Source organism: Haliotis rubra, unplaced genomic scaffold (assembly GCF_003918875.1).
Source record: "Haliotis rubra isolate DU_JTF1 unplaced genomic scaffold, ASM391887v1 Scf89, whole genome shotgun sequence".
Lineage (NCBI taxonomy): Eukaryota > Metazoa > Mollusca > Gastropoda > Lepetellida > Haliotidae > Haliotis > Haliotis rubra.
In genome coordinates, this window is record NW_025767623.1 from 1,888,689 (window position 1) to 1,906,769 (window position 18,081).

Genomic DNA, 18,081 nt, shown 5'->3' on the forward strand with positions numbered 1-18,081 from the left:
CTTTGCTGGAAAACATGTAATCCGACTACTTGATTGACTGGTTTTGCGCATGACAATTCTCTATAAGCTGACGTTAGTCATTAGCTGCAACAGTCTCCTCATGTTGAAATATGCAAGTTGATGCCATATACGTAGATCATGAGAAGACGAGTTGTCTGTTCAACACAGCAGGACCAATCACGGTCGAACCAGTATAATATGAAGTAATGATATTTATGGGGCGTTTTAACAGGCTGGGTTTAGGAAAGGCTACCAAACTGTCGATAATATTTTCATAATTAATGCTGTCATAACAAAGTACTTGTCGTTATATCGGGGTAGGCTATATTGCGCCTTCATCGATTTCAAGTCTGCTTTTGATTCTGTCTCACGTACAGGTCTCTATATAAGCTTTGGGTTGGCAATATTAAAGGTCGAATGTACAGGTTAATAAGTAATATGTATACACATGTTAAAGCTTGTGTCTCTCTTGGTAGTGGATATACAGACTTCTTTGATTGTGCATATGGGGTTCGTCAGGGATGCCAGCTCTCGCCGTTTCTGTTCTCATTCTTTATTAACGATATTGTTCAGTTCCTGAGTGAAGACAATCAGTGGTGCATATCCATAGGTGTTGTTCAGCTATTTATGTTGCTTTTTGCAGATGACATTGCTATTATTGATAGGACCGTTAAAGGATTACAAAGGAGACTAGACAAGTTGTGTTTGTATTGTAATAAGTGGCAACTTCTCGTCAATAATAATAAAAGTAAAGTAATTGTTTTCAGGAAAGGGGGGCGTCTAAGATGTTATGAGTGGTTCAGGTTTAATGGTAAATCCCTAGAAGTAGTTAGTACATACAAATATCTCGGTGTCCATTTGGCTAGCTCGGGTTCTTGTATATGACTCAGAAAACTCTTGCTCAACAAGGCCTCAAAGTCTTGCAGTGTCTGAAGTCTAAGATCTCTCAGTTTGATATACTACCGTTTGATGTTTTATTTCATATTTTTGATGTGAAAATCTTACCTGTGCTTACATATGGCAGTGGAATTTTGGGATTCCATCCGGCACCAGATATTGAGGCTTTCCATAATAGATTATGTAAAGGCCTACTACATCTCAGTAGATCAACTCCCAATACTGTAGCTCGTGGAGAGCTTGGGCGATATTCCATCAAGGTTATTCACTATGTCAAGATTATCAAGTTTTGGGTTAGATCACTCTATCAAAAAAATAATGTTATACTACATCATGTTCATCAGTATGAAAAATGCATAGCGAACAAGGGTATTTATTGTTGGGCTTTTCGAGTTAAAACTCTCCTCTTTGAATATGGATTTGGGTCCGTGTGGACCGATCAAAGGGTTAACAGTATACCTTCCTTTATTCAATCTTTTAAGCAGAGGTGTGTTGATATTGATAACCAGCGGTGGTTCGAAAGTTTAAATCAGTACTCTAAATTATCTTAGTATCGGTCAGTTAAAACTGCTGTGGTTTTTGAAAGTGATCTGTCTAGTATATCAGTAAAGATCTATCGCTCTGCACTTTGTTTTCTCAGATGTTCTACTCATTGCTTAATGATTGAAATGGGCGGAAACTGGGGTTAAAGAGAGAGGAACGGCCATGTCCTTTATGTATTGTTTCCAGCTGTAGAAACAGAATAGAAGACAATCACTATTATCAAGATATTATTGGCAATTTCCATCAGAACATAAGTTATATTTACTTTTAACATCAGATAATGTATGTACCATTGAATGTCTAGAAAAGTACGTATTACTTGCAATGAAAAAACGTAAATCGTTTGTGTCACCAACTTAACCATGACTATTATTATACCACCTGTCAACTGTGCGGCGCTCCATCAGCATTTATATATTTGTACAATGCACTGTATAATGGACCTGTGGCCCCTATACTGCAATAAAGTCATTCATTTATGGGGCGTTTTAACTCAAACTATTCCGATTTTACTTGTATCCAACACAAGCCGCGAAGGTGAAAACGAATATAAATAATGTATTACGATTCCTGTGAGTGAAATCTATATTTCAGAATTCTTATGTGAAATTGCTCCAACAAACCCAGACCCAAGAAACATCCTTCTACTTCCTCACAGTTCTACTTCCTCACATTGTTCTAACTTCGTTATCGCAGTCACCATCACATCAAGTACATTGAAATACATTCAGTCCCAGGCCCTCTCGAGGTCAGGCTGACATTTGTCGGTAATCGTGATTTAGTGAGGATAACACACCAGCATACATCCGTCGACATTTTCTACTTGGACGCTTCCTCCTTGTCGTGGGGCGGTGGGGTAGTCTAGTGGGTAAAGCGTTGGCTCGTCACGCCGAAGACCCGGGTTCGAATCCCAAAATGGGTACAAGGTGTCAAGCCCATTTCTGGTGTTCCCCAGCCGTGATGTAGCTGGAATATTGCTAAAAGCGGCGTAAAACCAAACTTAGTCAGTCAGTCAGTCAGTCAGTCCTCCTTGTCGTGTATCTTCGGCAAATGTATGGACGGGCCCACAATCGAGACTAGATACGATGCAGCTGGAATAACTGGTCTTACATTTAACTGTGTTTGCGACGCAGTATTCAGACTCCACACAGTGATGCCTCACTGCGCACACTTTTGTAACAGGGAAACTCCTCCACAGATTGGTTGTGTGGATTTTAATCCTGGTTCCCGGCCTTCACACTCTCCTACCTAGAGTTCAAAGTGGCCTGTTGTGCTCTCACCTCTGTACTGAAATTTGTTGTGCCGCGAGGAGCGCAAGCAGCTTAGACCAGAAAATCCAGTTTAGTCACTCACCATGACAAAGTCAAAGGGCGAGGCGACAACATTGATTGAGCTTTGCAAACGTGCCGGGCCTATTAAGCACATTAATTAGGCAAGGCATACAATAACAGAAGAGTTCTCTCCATTTTAGTTGTCAAGACTATCTCCCTGTACCGCATAAGTTCTCTTTTGAGTCACGGGGGGATGTGAGTGAGTGAGTTATTTTTTAACGTCACATTGGCAATATTGCAGCCATATCGGTACGAGAACATTTGATAATTAAATTAAAGATGAATAAAGTGAGAAATTAAAGAACCTGTTGACGAAGAACAGTAAAACTACTAGTGTATCACAGATATCCATTTAAAACTAGCAATTAAATCTAAATTTGGAACTATAAATGACAATACAATATAAAAACAGGCTGTATATTGCAAACGACTTAAGGTAGATCACCATACTAGGGACCATGGGGACTTACAGTACATTTGCTTCCTGCATGAACTCAAGGGGGATGTAGTTAGGACGGATTCCGTGAAGGTTACACTACCACTCATATGTGCTCCAGAAACGCCCTCGACACCCATTACGTCAGTTCACTGGGGACAAGGTCTGCAATAGCTAAGTCTGAACTCGGTGACATTGTGTTCATTTATCTTACCGCCATGTTAAATGTACAAAATATCGCTACCAACTATATGACATGTAAACAAAATGGCGTCTGTTTCTCAACTGGGTTTATAGAATCAGTGAAACATATTCTGACAAACTTAAAACTGCTATAAAAATGGTTAATTATATTTAAGTTGAGTGTGCAAACGATTTAATGTTTAAAACAGTTTAAATAAAGCAGTGAAAGTCGGTAGAACTAATGTGTACATAGTGAGCTCAAGAACAGCTAATCGAACGTTTTTCTGCACTGCATGTGTCTGACTCATATTATGACGTCATACGATTGTTAGCGATACAGCTTCTCGGCACAGAGTTTGGCGGATACCGTGGCAGCAGCTAATATTTTTTCCATTTCCAGGAAACTTGTTAAAGCGTCATTGACCAATGAAATTAAAGTATATTACATGAAGGTAAGATTGGAAAGTTTATGGACCTTTATGTAAGTGGTTTCATAATAAGGCCGACATATGTTATCATATTAACACACTGATGACATGAAGGATTTATAGTGAACTTTCCTCTCCGGTTGGGTTGGGCATTGGGGGATGGGGGAGTTTGTGTTGGAGGGACAATACCACCCCTGACCCCCGCTTCTTCTGCCGGTCAATTACTTTAAAATGAGTTGTGCGCTCACGAGAAGAAACCTATCTTTCACATCTATCCATTCATAATGTTAGTCCCTCACAGTTGTAAAGTCCACACAGTCGAGCAGAATATGCTTGATGGTGAACACTTGATCGCAAGAGACACACTTAGGAGGTCATCTCCATCAGTTTTGAGCAGAAAGTCACAAGTTAACCGACTGTGGCCAATAAAATGATCTCATCACGTATTGACTGACAACCCAAATAGATTGATGATTTCAGTTCGTGAAATTTATATGTTCCCACCTGCGTGTCCCACCTTTTTGCATGAGGTCCTGAGTATAACGTTTAACAGGAGAATACAACAGAGTAGTTGTTGTGAAGGTGATCTCACAATGTTAGTTTCCTGTCGTCATTACGTCTTGTAGTTACTGCCTCGTGTATCAATAGGAAACGAATTATTCTTAACCCATAAAGATGGTGAAATATAGTGTAAAGTTGCCCTTGTATACTTAGTTTTAAACAAGCATTAATTCGGTACATCTGTTTGCTGTGAAATATTTCTACTGGAAACAAACATGAAATAATTTTCGAGGGTGTTTTTAGCAAAGACATTTTTTTAAGCATTTGTATAATACATGCAGTAAGGTAATATTAAAGTCCCCGCGATGAAAGAGCTCATGAAAGAAACTGTGCCAAATGATTTTACAATGAACTTTAATCATTTTCCTTGCTTTATTGCTTTTTGAACCTTAAAGAAATATCCTCTATTGTGCCGCAGCACACCTCGTTATAGCGCAAACGTCGTCAGAAATGTCGTTGGGAAATATGTTATCCATTGATATCACACACTATGATTAATAAAGAAGAGTTTTCAAGTTCAATTGTACAGGCCTATTTCACTTGTACTAAGCATCGTGTGAGAACGATTATAAATACATGTGAAAATTTGTAAGAACAATTCTATATGCATTGTTCCTTAATTTATTTATTCTGTTGAATCTCGTCATTTGGTAAAAAACGCGACCTTATCAACATCCTGTCAGTTATTCCTGACTTTGTTCCCTGTCCGACTGGTTCTTTAACACAGTCACCTTCTGTGCATTTATATTAAAATACCCTCAGTCTTAAGCCTTCTCGAGATATCCAGACGTTTCAAAGTGATATAATGGTGATTAGAAATAAGCATAAACAACAACACTCACTTATTAGTCTGTATCATTGGGAAATGCGCGTACGAGGCCAGAGTCGAGACAATCTTCAATGCAGCCGGAAAACATGGTGGTGAAACAGTCGGAAGTGGTGACGACCGTTTGCGACACAATATTCAAGTTCCTCACAGCGATGTCTAACAGTGATAGCAGGGTATGCTTCTCCACAGCGTTAGCGTTTAATGGTTGTCCGAATCCTGTCGTTGGTTTACGTCGCTTCACACTCTCCTACCCAGAGTTCCATGCTGTCATGGCTGAACTGGAGTGTGCCCGTCCAAGCAGCTGCACAGAGTAGTAGCCGAGAGTATAGAGTGACGTGTGCAAAATTGTATACACATGCACAAAAGTTAAGCAACAGTCGTTTATGACTGTACTGGAATTAAACGGAGGGGTTAATTGAGTAACAAATTGTTTACGGAAAAATGGTAAGATAAAGTGTTTGAATGGTTTGAACGGGGGCGTTCCTGGTGGTGCTCACTGGTCGTCCCGACAGGTCCCATGGGTGCTAAGTTGGATTGATCGTATTTTCATAATCACGGTTCAAAGTGTCAATGACATTTCGATGCAGATGGTGAATTAGAACTCGGCTTATATGGAGTCAAGCATTGCCATCCATACAGACTGGGCGAGGACGTAGCGGGTGTTATCTAAATGGGGCGTTAAGGATATTTGTCAGATGCTGTCAGATGTGATCGATAACCATCAGCTCTACAAGGTCTTCGAACAGACAATGTTGATAGGGGAACTCTAGGATTCCACGTCTGTCTCGAAATGGTGCTTATCCGTGGATTTTTAATTTACTTAGGGCCGCGTGTATATTTTGCAGTGAGTATTGCCATGAACATGTGATATCAAGAGCAAGGATTAGAGTCAGGCAAATATTGGCACATGACAGTGTTGTTTGAAGGAGGACGATGTGTCTCTTATGCATTTCATTAGTAACATGTAACAAATGTCCTGACATATTTTCAGAGAAGATCGGTATCAAACATCAATAAAGCAGATCATAAGATACATAGATCATGTGAGGTGCGCACTTATTCATAATACACACAATTGTCAATGTGCCTGCTTGTACCGAAATGTCTTCCCTTGTGTGGCCAACTTATGATTGAGTGGGGAAGTGTCTTTATACGAAACGTAAGTTGGACGGTCAGTTCAAGGGGGATTGGTATGGACAGCTGACGTCGCCACCATTGTAGCCACGTATTAAAATAGGTTATGTTCAAAGGTGTTCTGCTCGGCAAGGCGGAAGCCATATGGATATAATGTCGTCCTCGTTATAACGTCACCGGAAGCTTCTCTCAGAACAAATGCTGTAACTGCCTGGTTATAATGCCAATTGTCATTTCCTAGTTGAACACCTTTAGCACAGCTACTGCTATGATTATGTGATCATTCAGTTAGTGTGCAAAGTTATGTATGTTACATGAGCTAATTACCCCTAGTGCTGTTTTACAGATGATTAAAGTCGTGAAGATCCAGGTTAGAATTGGTCTCCAGCAACCTATGGTTGTCTCCACCCGTGAAGATCCAGGTTAGAATTGGTCTCCAGTAACCTATTGTTGTCTCCACCCGTGAAGATCCAGGTTAGAATTGGTCTCCAGCAACCTATGGTTGACTCCACCCGAGAGATCCAGGTTAGAATTGGTCTCCAGCAACCTATGGTTGTCTCCACCCGTGAAGATCCGGGTTAGAATTGGTCTCCAGCAACCTATGGTTGTCTCCACCCGTGAAGATCCGGGTTAGAATTGGTCTCCAGCCACCCTATGGTTGTCTCCACCCGTGAGATCCAGGTTAGAATTGGTCTTCAGTAACCTATGCTTGTTGTAAGAGGCGACTAAGGGGATTGGGTTGTCAGGTTCGCTGACTTGGTTGACACATGTTATCGTATCCAAATTACGTACATGCTCATGATGTTGATCACTGGATTGTCTGCTCCAGAGTCGATTATATACATATCACTGGATTGTTGGAATAGAGTCGATATTGAACAACATCCAACCATCTTACTGTGGCATACCGCAGAACGGCATATTGGACACTGGTGAATGATGTTCCCAGAACCTGACAACTAGTGTTTTCTGGATTACACAACATCCAACCATCTGTTAGTGTTTTCTGGACTACACAAGCTGTACTCGTGGACAAGGCTGATGTTCCAGAACCTATAAACTAGTGTTTTCTGACTACACAAGCTGTACTAAGAAAAACTAGTGTTTTCTGGACTACACAGACACTGGTGTCATGGCTGAAGTTTGCTGTACTCGTGGACACTGGTGTCATGGCTGATGTTCCCAGAACCTGTAAACTAGTGTTTTCTGACCTACACAAGCTGTACTCGTGGACACTGGTGTCATGGCTGATGTTCCCAGAACCTGTAAACTAGTGTTTTCTGGACTACACAAGCTGTACTCGTGGATGTCATGGCTGATGTTCCCAGAACCTGTAAACTAGTGTTTTTCTGGAACTGTACTCGTGGACACTGGTGTCATGGCTGATGTCATGTAAACTGTGTTCCAAGCTGTACTCAGTGGACACTGGTGTCATGGCTGATGTCCCAGAACCTGTAAACTAGTGTTTTCTGGACTACACAAGCTGTACTCGTGGACACTGGTGTCATGGCTGATGTTCCCAGAACCTGTAAACTAGTGTTTTCTGGACTACACAAGCTGTACTCGTGGACACTGGTGTCATGTTTGATGTTCCCAGAACCTGTAAACTAGTGTTTTCTGGACTACACAAGCTGTACTCGTGGACACTGGTGTCATGGCTGATGTTCCCAGAACCTGTAAACTAGTGTTTTCTGGACTACACAAGCTGTACTCGTGGACACTGGTGTCATGGCTGATGTTCCCAGAACCTGTAAACTAGTGTTTTCTGGACTACACAAGCTGTACTCGTGGACACTGGTGTCAGAATGGCTGATGTTCTGGACTACCAGAACCTGTGGAAACTAGTGTTTTCCCAGAACCTGGACTACACACACTGGTGTATGGCTGATGTTCCCAGAACCTGTAAACTAGTGTTTTCTGGACTACACAAGCTGTACTCGTGGACACTGGTGTCATGGCTGATGTTCCCAGAACCTGTAAACTAGTGTTTTCTGGACTACACAAGCTGTACTCGTGGACACTGGTGTCATGGCTGATGTTCCCAGAACCTGTAAACTAGTGTTTTCTGGACTACACAAGCTGTACTCGTTGACAGTGGTGTCATGGCTGATGTTCCCAGAACCTGTAAACTAGTGTTTTCTGGACTACACAAGCTGTACTCGTGGACACTGGTGTCATGGCTGATGTTCCCAGAACCTGTAAACTAGTGTTTTCTGGACTACACAAGCTGTACTCGTTGACGATGGAGTCTGGGATGAATGTTCCTGGGACCTGTACACTTCATGTACTTGTACCTGTAGACTTGGCGTTGTAGCAGTAATTGACTTTGATCAACTTCACCAGTAAAAGGTTGAAACTGCTCTCGTTGCTGAGGCGCTGATGTTATTTCTCCTTGTGATTGCCGAAAACACAATGTGTTGTGCTAGTGACGACTGACTGACTGACTGACTGACAGCTTTCTGTAGTGTAGAACTGTAAGGAACTAAGTGAAGGAGTTTGAAGATATATTTGTCAGCGAGGATGGTATCTTTGTTCAGACAGATGTTATCACACATAGCATTGGCATAGGAGTGGCAAAGCTTATCAAATCACCAGCTTGGAGAGTACCATTAGCTTAGGAAGGAAGTTATAGAGGATGAGGGAGGGAAAATGCTGAAAAAGAATATCATATATAGAACCTATTTGGGTTGTCAATCAATACGTGATGACATCATTTTATTTGCCACAGTCGGTTTATTTGTGACTTTCTGCTCAAAACTGATGGAAATGGCCTCCTAAGTGTGTCTCTTGCGATGGAGTGTTCACCATCAAGCATATTCTGCTCGACTGTGTGGACTTTACAACTGTGAGGGACTAACATTATGAATGGATAGATGTGAAAGATAGGTTTCTTCTCGTGAGCGTACAACTCATTTTGAAGTACTTAAGGGAAACTGAAGGGCATAAGAAGCGGAAGGTCAGGGGTGGTATTGTCCCTCCACCACAAACTCCCGCACCCATTCCCCTAATGCCCAACCCAACCGGAGAGGAAAGTTCACTATAAATCCTTCATGATGTCATCATGTCATCAGTGTGTTAATATGATAACATACGTCGGCCCTTGTATGAAACCACTGACATAATGGTCAAAAAACTTTCTTATCTCACCTTCATGTAAAATACTTCCATTGGTCAATGATGCTTTAACAAGTTTCCTGGAACTGGAAAAATATTAGCTGCTGCCACGGTATCCGCCAAACTCTGCGCCGAAAAGCTGTATTGCTAACAATCGTATGACGTCATAATATGACGCATGCAGTGCACGGAGTTCGAAAACCGTTCGATTGACTGTTTTGAGCTCACTATGTACACATTTATTCTACCGAGTTAGCTTGTCAGAATATGTTTCACTGATTTCATAATTCCAGTCGAGAAACAGACGCCATTTTGTTTACATGTCATGTGGTCAGTAGCGATCTTCAAGATAAAATTAAATTGTGGAATGGTCTTGCCTCTGTTTCTGCTTGAACGCTGGCAAAAGCAGGGGCGGTTGCACCTACTTCTTCATCAAGTTAATCAAGTTCTGCGTTGTATATTTGCTGTACAGGCAACTGTCGGTTTGGACACGCTGCTTGAGTCGACCAGGGAGTGTGGTGTGTTCTTCATTCTCTACAGAGGGGTGGCAGTGAGGAGTTGTACACACGATGTGTTCTGCAATAGTGTTGCACCTACCATTGCAACCTGTGTAGACACACTTCCAGTGAACAGCAACCTGACGCTTGACATTCAGTCTGTAGGGTGCTGTAGGGTACAACTGCTTTAAGGAAGGTCTTTGTTTGGAGGAGGAAGCAGAGCAAGTGAGGAGCACTTAGACTTTCGTACAACCGTTGCACACCCGATCGATGTTGTTCGGTTCGGATCACGACCCAAGGTGGTCAGGAGTGTTTTACAGATTGGTTTAAACACCCCTGTGGCAACAACATGTTTGCGGGGCCGGGCCTGTTTCCGTCTGTCACCCATGGCAGCTCTGGGTCATCTGGCAGTAGGGTAGATGGTCGGCTCTATTTATCACTTAGGAATGTAAAGGGTGGTGGGGTTGCGAAAGAGATTGGTACGTACACGGTGCTCTTTGGCCGTGGTAGGTTTCAAGTCCTGAAACAAATACATGTAGGAATAAAGAGCCAAGGTGGCATCCTCATAGGCTTCCCAAAGGAAGGCCGTCTTGCCTGGAAAGATTTGTCTGGCCAAGTGATCCATTTGAGAGGCGTCCCTCGGGTTTTTAAACTGCACCATGTAGTGGGCATTTAAACTAATGGTGGATGATGAGGTGACGTAGCAAAGAGGTTTTGCGTCAAGTACAACACGGACGTGTTGCGATGATGGCTTTTCTTTGTAAACCATCGGAGGATATCAGCCTCTTCCTCTTTGGTATTGTCGCCCAGAAAATCATCAATGATCAACCAGTGGGGCGCAGGCAAACCATCTGCCTTACCACCAGACCCTGCAGGTAACTGAGTGTTGGCTTCCCCCATGGTTTGCACAAACGTCAGGGGTATCCCTAACCTCGATGTAAGAACTTCCAAGTCCTCATGCATGGGCTACAATTCACTATACACCCAAACGATGCCCCGAGGTGGAAGATCAAGGATGCCCGGTTGAAACACATGTTCCATGAAGGCTTTGACAAACGATGTTTTACTCGACCCTGTAGGGCCTGCAATCAACGTGGTAAAGGGATGACGTAACTTGAGTGGGGTGACAATGGCATCCAACAGGTCTGTCCCTGTGATTGACATAGTCCCTGACATAGTCCATGACACACGTCTTACCACCATGCAGGTTACACCGGAAATGACCTCCAGGATCTAAGATTCCTGAAGATATAGACGACACAACACATTTAAATTGAATGAACATTTTATTGATGAACAAAACTTGACGAACAGATCAACAATACATCAACAGATCACCACCAGTTCAGGTGATCATCGGGATTGCACGTAGAACAACGCAAAAAGTCCATTTGTCCTGGATGAAAGTGATTTTCATTGTTAAACATGGGGATGTCGATGATGGCATCTGGCTCCTCTGGAGCCATCACTGAAGCCATCACTGGATCCGTCTGCAGAGTCATCACTGGAGTCGTCTCTGGAGCCATCACTGGAGTCATCTCTGGAGTCCTCTGTGAGGCCGACTGCTCTGCTTCCGTTGTGACAGGCATCTGGAGTAGATCATACATTTGTTGAAGATCTGGAGGTAACTCTTCATGGGTATCTATTTGGGGCTAGCAAGACTGATCCCTTGACCCTTCTTGCTCTCTTCAATAGCATGGCTGGCTTGTTGATAGTTCTCCCACAAATCACTATTCTCCAACTGTTTCTTGGGAGTCCTGGGTGTTTTTAGACTCTTAGGCTTTTGGGGTGCCTGGCGATTGTTTTATTGGGTGTCTCGGGAGGTGACGTCTTCTTGGTGAGTGTCTTGGGAAGGGGTGCCTTCTTGGTGGAGACCTTGTTGGTGGCCTCCTTCTTCGGCTTCTTATTCTTCTTTGGAGAAGTCTTGGCAGGAGTGGCCTTGGGAGGTATTCTTTTTCGACGGACGGGTATTGGCGTCATGTCTGTGACCTCTGGATCTTTGGAGAACAAGGGTAGAGTGCAGGTGCCATGCCGAAGATCATAGCTCGGCGGGTGAGCCCAGAGTTTCACCTGGAGTTTGTCAAGCACCTTGATGTACAGTACAGCATTGCTCAAGGCCATAGGACGACCATTCCTCAACTTGAACACGATGTGTAACCGCTTGCTGAGGAATGCCTCCCCTGCATTTTCCTTGGCATGCGCATCGTTGATAACTATGAGTAACAAGCGAACAGAGTTGTTGGCGCTGTCGGAGAGGAGCTCTAAGTGGTCTTGGTGATATGCCATCCAGTAATAGTCTTCCTCAGTCAGCTCACAGAAGCGACCCATCATCCCATACAGTGTCTCTCCTTTCGGATAAATGCCCGCCAGCTTGCGGATGATCGACTGCAACTTTTGTTCCTTCACACGCATCCGGTCCTGGAGATCCATGTAGTTGGTCTTGTACAACTGGTTTTGAGCCATCATGTTGTTGTGGAGATTGGCAATGTCAGCAGCTAGGTTCTTTGCCTGTGAAGCCAAGTTGAAGAAGGAAGAAGGGAGGTTGCCTGGAGATGCCATCTACGACGGCTCAGCTGGTGCGACTGATGACCCATTCGACTGATCCTGCGTTTTTATAGGCAGCAACAGCAGTGCGAGCTATGACGTCACTGTGGTGTGCATCCCGTTACGATTTATGTTCAGTCTTTGTACCCATAGGGGAGTGTTTCCACGGGGACGCCTTGTGGGTCGTACTGAACTCACCGTTTGGTGAAAACCATGCGATACTCTTTGGTGGTGTTTTTGGACAGCAGCGCGTTGCCCTCCGCGAATGATTTTGTGTGGGTATGGGACACTGATGCTGGCTTGATCCCTCTGACAGATGAGGTTCTTTATGTTGTCAAAGTGGACATGTTGGCTCACCCTGTGATTCAGAGTAAGTCCTCGGACTTTGCTGGTGCCCACACTGCCGCCAGGTCGAGGATGACATAGCTTGTAGCCATAGTTTTTGGGTCCTGCCGAGACAAAAGTCTGAATGCTGTTGCCCCCTCCCAGTTCATCAGTCAGCTCCACCAAAGTATCCCCCAGTGGAGGATTGTAGCTTAGTGGACGGTGAATGTAGATGATGCTGTCTGTATCAAAATAGAGTACTCGCCGATCCATGGGTTTCAAATAGGAATACAGTTTTGAGACGGGTTTGTGCTGTCACCGAGGCTGCAATGACCACATTGTGTGCTGGATGAGTGTCGTGAAATTCTTGCTGAGGTTCGTAAGTGACACACACAAGTTCCTCGTTAACGATGTGCACGTCCTTCACCACACAGCGTTCATCAGGGAGGAGGGCAAAGTACCTCTGAGGGGAACTGATGTATTCGGTCTTGTCAAACCCGATGTGTTGATCAAACTTGCCCCAGTGGTTGTTCAGTCAAGCTTTAGCCAGGGCACGTAGTCCTGGGTTTTTGCGGATGTGAGCAGGATCCAAGGTGACTCCTTTTTGCTGAATCTCCCTGATGTAGGCATCTGGGTCTGAACAGCCTCCTGGATATCCGTTGGCCTCTTGCTTGATCTTGAAGAAATTGTTCACATACTTGGCAAACAGGCCTCCCTTTTGAGTGTCAAGGTCGTAGGTGGTGAGCGTGTCAAAGTGCCAAGCCTCAAAGATGTGAAGCACTTGATAGCCACACTCTTGAACATCAAACTGAAGCTCCTTGCTGACGTACGTGCCAATCCTTGCCCGGTCTTCATCACCGTGGGGGCAGAAACCAGCCAACTGTGCTTCAGCACAAGCACGACACAGAGGAAATAACAACTTGCCCTTGATGCGGTAAGGAAGAACAGGATGATAGAGGTCAGTGGGTGGCAAGACTCGGCACTGGATGAGGCCATAACTCGAACAAGTCAGCCACGGGAGGATGATCTTTGATCTCAGGATGCAACACGAGGTAAGTGCCATACTTGCACATGTAAGGGTACAGCGAACAAACGTCCACATATTTGATTTCTTCATCTTCTTTGGCTTCATAGTACAACTTGGTGGCGTTTGTGTGTGCTCCAAAGAAGGCATCTCTGGGATCCAAAGGTTCAGGCATGTAGGCATGGGGTCCTTGCAGTGTGGTCAGGAATGCTCTCAGATCAGCTTTGTCTTTCTATTCTTTCCGAAAATCGGATTCCCACAGGGTCACCACTTGGTCGATGTAGGGATGTTGACGTAACACAGCCAGTCGGTACATCATATGAGGGTATCGTTCCCAAGCTGCTGTACCCATAGTACTGTGGGGTTCACATCGACCCGTCTTGTAACAGCGAATACATCCGTGCCAGAAACAGCCCAAGTATTCGTACATGGTGCGTGTCTCAGTGTCATAGCCGTCCACCATGTAGTGACTGCCATCAGCACAGCCAAAGCCTACTTCTCCGCCGTTCCGGGCATGTTGGATGTGGCGGTCGGGGTGTTGGTGCATGACCCAGTTGAGCCAGTGGAGACCAGTAGTGGCACTGGGGGCGATAACCTTGAGGAGGTATGATGGCGATGGGGCAGGGTTCCAAAAACAGTTTTCGGAAGGTGAGCATGCAAGCCATGGGTAGAGTCACTGCTTCATAGAAAGGGTCCACGTTGTTTTGTTCGATGAACATGTTGCAGAATGCAGCACAGCCTCGACGCAAAATGTCCACATCACTCTGACAGTAGCTCAACAATTCCTCATCCAGAACAAAGACAGCCCCTTCAGCCGTGTGTGCATAATACCAGGCCAAGAAAGCATGCCGTCAGGGTCGTGGGTAGAAACGGGAGGATAAGGACCCACATAGCCTTGGTGAGCTTCGGTGTTGAAGAAGTGAGGGAAGTAACCTTTCTTGAGTTCCATCAAGGCAAACGTTTTTGGAAACTGCTTCAGAGCCATCGTGAAGAAATTGAATGAATCTTTGGAGACGAGACGCCCCACATTCATCTGCAAGATGCGATTCCATCGAAGTATGATCTGGGGTGCTTTCACACAATGTTGATGGAAGTACTGTTGGAGCAAATGTCCATCAGAGTCACGGTAGTTGTGTTTAATGACCAAAACGTCATCATCGTCAATGGTACTGGAAATGTCCTCATCGTCTTCATCGTCTGTTTGTTCTTGTTCTTCTACATCATCATCATCATCTGGTTCTTGTGATGGTTGGGGTTGTTTTGAGGCGCTGCCTGACGGCTGGTGTGGTGCCTAACGTTTCTGTTTATTTTGTTTCTTTTCCGCCAGACGCATCAGCCAGTTGCCCATGTCCTTCAAGGTCTTAGATCCCCGAAACACTTTGTTGCAGCTAGGCCCTTCTCCTTCCTTACGCCAGGGACACTTTTGGGACCATTAGTACCTTGATCTTTGGTACATTCAAAATCGTAGAAGATGAACTGACGCTGTTGTCGTTCTTTGTCTTCATCCCTGTTTTTACCGTCTTCATCTTGTTTGGGCGGTTTGATGACAGTCATGTAGCACTGGTGGTTGGGTTCCAAGGGTTCGTTGCAGATCTTGCAGTTACGATTTGTGCCGCACTGGTGGTAGCCCATGGCCTGGATTTTTCTCACGTTGACTTTGTCCAGGCATCGATGACAAGTATGGATGGTCGAACAGGTGCTGGGATGCTTGGTGGAGGGCCGTCAGATGCCGTTGAAAACAGTAAGGGTTTCGGAACCACCCGCCACATTGGAAACAGGAGAGCCCTCCATTGTCCACATCACCACAGAATCCAGGACCTCGGCACCAGTGGCATTGAAATTCTCGGGTGCAGCGATGTTCCTCAGTGTGGTCATATCTTTGATCACAGGTTTCACAATAGTAGGTATAGCCTGTAAAAGCTGGCATGGATGTAATGACATTGTAATGCTGCTGCTGATGATACAAGTGAAGAATCTTGGTGGGTTGAGGCACTTCACTCTTGTACAGGAGCCGATTCATGACATCTTGGGAGTAGATTTTGAGTTGGTAGTAGGGCGCCAAACGTTGACTGAACAGCTCCCACGTGGCATGGCCTGTACAAGGTCCTTCTGAGATCTTGAGTTGGCGAAATAAGCCCTTGGCAGCTTTCAGTTGGACTGGACTGCGACTTTTGCAAAGTCGTTTCCATTCCTTGGTCCATTCCTTGGTCACAGGATCGGCTTTGTGTTCATGGTGACTGGCCACGACCAGGGCACGGGCAAAGCAGAGTTGATCATCATTCTTGATTTGTACGATGCATTGTTTCTTTTCCAGAAAAGTGTTTAAGCCGACAATGTGCCTTGGCCGCCCGTGTCCCTGACCTAAAAGAGCAGGATCTTCTACATGCAGTAAGTATATATCCACGGTCTCATCGATATACAAGTCGTGGTTGCTTTGCTGTACTTTTTCCAATTTGGCCATGATGTGTTCCCCCTGGAGGTCAACCATCTGCTGAAATGTGATTGGGATGTCTGAATCCAGGGCTGGATGTTTCAAGGCCAATCCCACGCGATAACCATCTTGGCCATTCACATTGTTTCTCAGGTCTAGCAAGACAGCATCAAACTGCTCTCTGAGAACGACGGGGAGGTCTGCAACCAAGCTGGATTGAACTTCAGCTTATAGCGATGAGTGTTGGTCCGAAAGTTCTTGCGTGTTAGTAGGGACGTCGGCTCCAACCAGTACGGCACGGGCGCCTCTTCAAGTTCTTCTTCTTCTTCCTCTGCTTCGTACATTCTGCCAAGACCCACGCTGAGCCTGGTTTATATAGGCAACGTCACCTTATGACATCACAATAGGTCGTCCTAAGAAAGACAGTGCGCACCACGAGCTCATTTGGTGTTGAATGGCATCACAATTTTTTTCTCATGGGCATGCCAAAGGATTTTCTCCATGGGCATGCCCATGGGTATGCCCATGAATTTTGTCCATGTGCATGCCCATGGGTATGCCCATGACATCACATCCTATGCCGTCACGACACACTAGTCTGCCCACTTATGAGACGTCAAGCGTCAATGTGAGGCGACTCGCGCCAAAGTGACGTCATCGACTCGAGCTATAAAAAACTCAAGGTTTTCCAGCTCTCCCCATCAGTTGTTCACTGAAACTGGAAGCATGCAGACGCCTCCCGCCTTCGCCTTTTTCCGTTGCCACCTGTGCGAAACAGATGACCACAGTTATCTGCACTGTCCCAAGGTGACCTGTACCGAGTGTGGTGCTCAAGGCCATCGCCATTACATATGCCCAAAGAAGGCCAAGGATAGCAACAACAAGCATGATAACAACACCTGCTACAACTGTGGAAAAAACGAAGGCCATCTCAGTTACGACTGCCCACATCCCTGCCGTCACTGTGGTAAAGAGGACCATAAGAGTATGAACTGCACCAACAAGGCCCAGAAACGTGCAGTTCCCGTCAACCAGTCAGCTCAACCGCCAAAACAAGTGGCTCTACTCCATGACAAGGCCATCCTCGTTCAAGACCGTATAGACACCATGCACTCTGTTCTTCAACGCGTCTTGGAGTTTGTTGAACCCATGGACGATTCCAGCAGCACCACCTCCAGTGGACCACCATCACCACCCCGACAATAAATGCCATGATGTCTCACCAGCCAATGCCAACGGCCCTTTTCAGGGCCACCAATCTCGCTCGAAAGAAAGCTGGGTTACAAAAAAAAAGCTTGAACCACACACTTGAACGCCATCGTCCTCACCACTCTCCCTCCCCCTCTCCCTCCCTCCATCTCTCTCCTTCCCGTCCGACGCTTGTCCGCCCATCGCCATGCGTCTACTCTCGCGGGATCCCACGAGATCCACCGGATGGGCCGCCATCTTGAACGTCATGGCCATCTTGGCCCGGATGTGCCGCCATCTTGAAAATCCCGCCAGGGTGCTGTGGTACACTACTGGCGACTACACAGCTCAAACACTTCTTGTCATAAAACAAGTGCTGGCCCCCTTTCAGTGTGTGATTGACTAGCATGTGATTGTTGAGTTGTTTCTAAATTGCGGAGTTGTTTCTAAATTGCGGAATTGTTTCCTTTCATAGCGATATGAGATGATTTGCCCTGGTCAGATGTCTCGAAGTTCGGATAACTCGATATTTTTTCTTTGTCCAATGAATATCGAGACAACGGTGCTCGACTGTATATTCCTGGAGTGTATTTATAGAATTCTATAAGTATGCCACT

The 18,081-nt window shown here is 45.0% G+C and overlaps 1 long non-coding RNA gene across 1 annotated transcript; it reads left to right on the forward strand.

Moving 5' to 3' along the window:
- The first annotated feature begins 3,554 nt into the window (after positions 1 to 3,554).
- On the forward strand, positions 3,555 to 17,390 carry LOC124263582. The gene is made up of 3 exons (XR_006894893.1): positions 3,555 to 3,668; positions 4,886 to 4,894; positions 17,379 to 17,390. It is a non-coding gene; the product is annotated as an uncharacterized LOC124263582 (long non-coding RNA).
- The last annotated feature ends 691 nt before the right edge of the window (positions 17,391 to 18,081 follow it).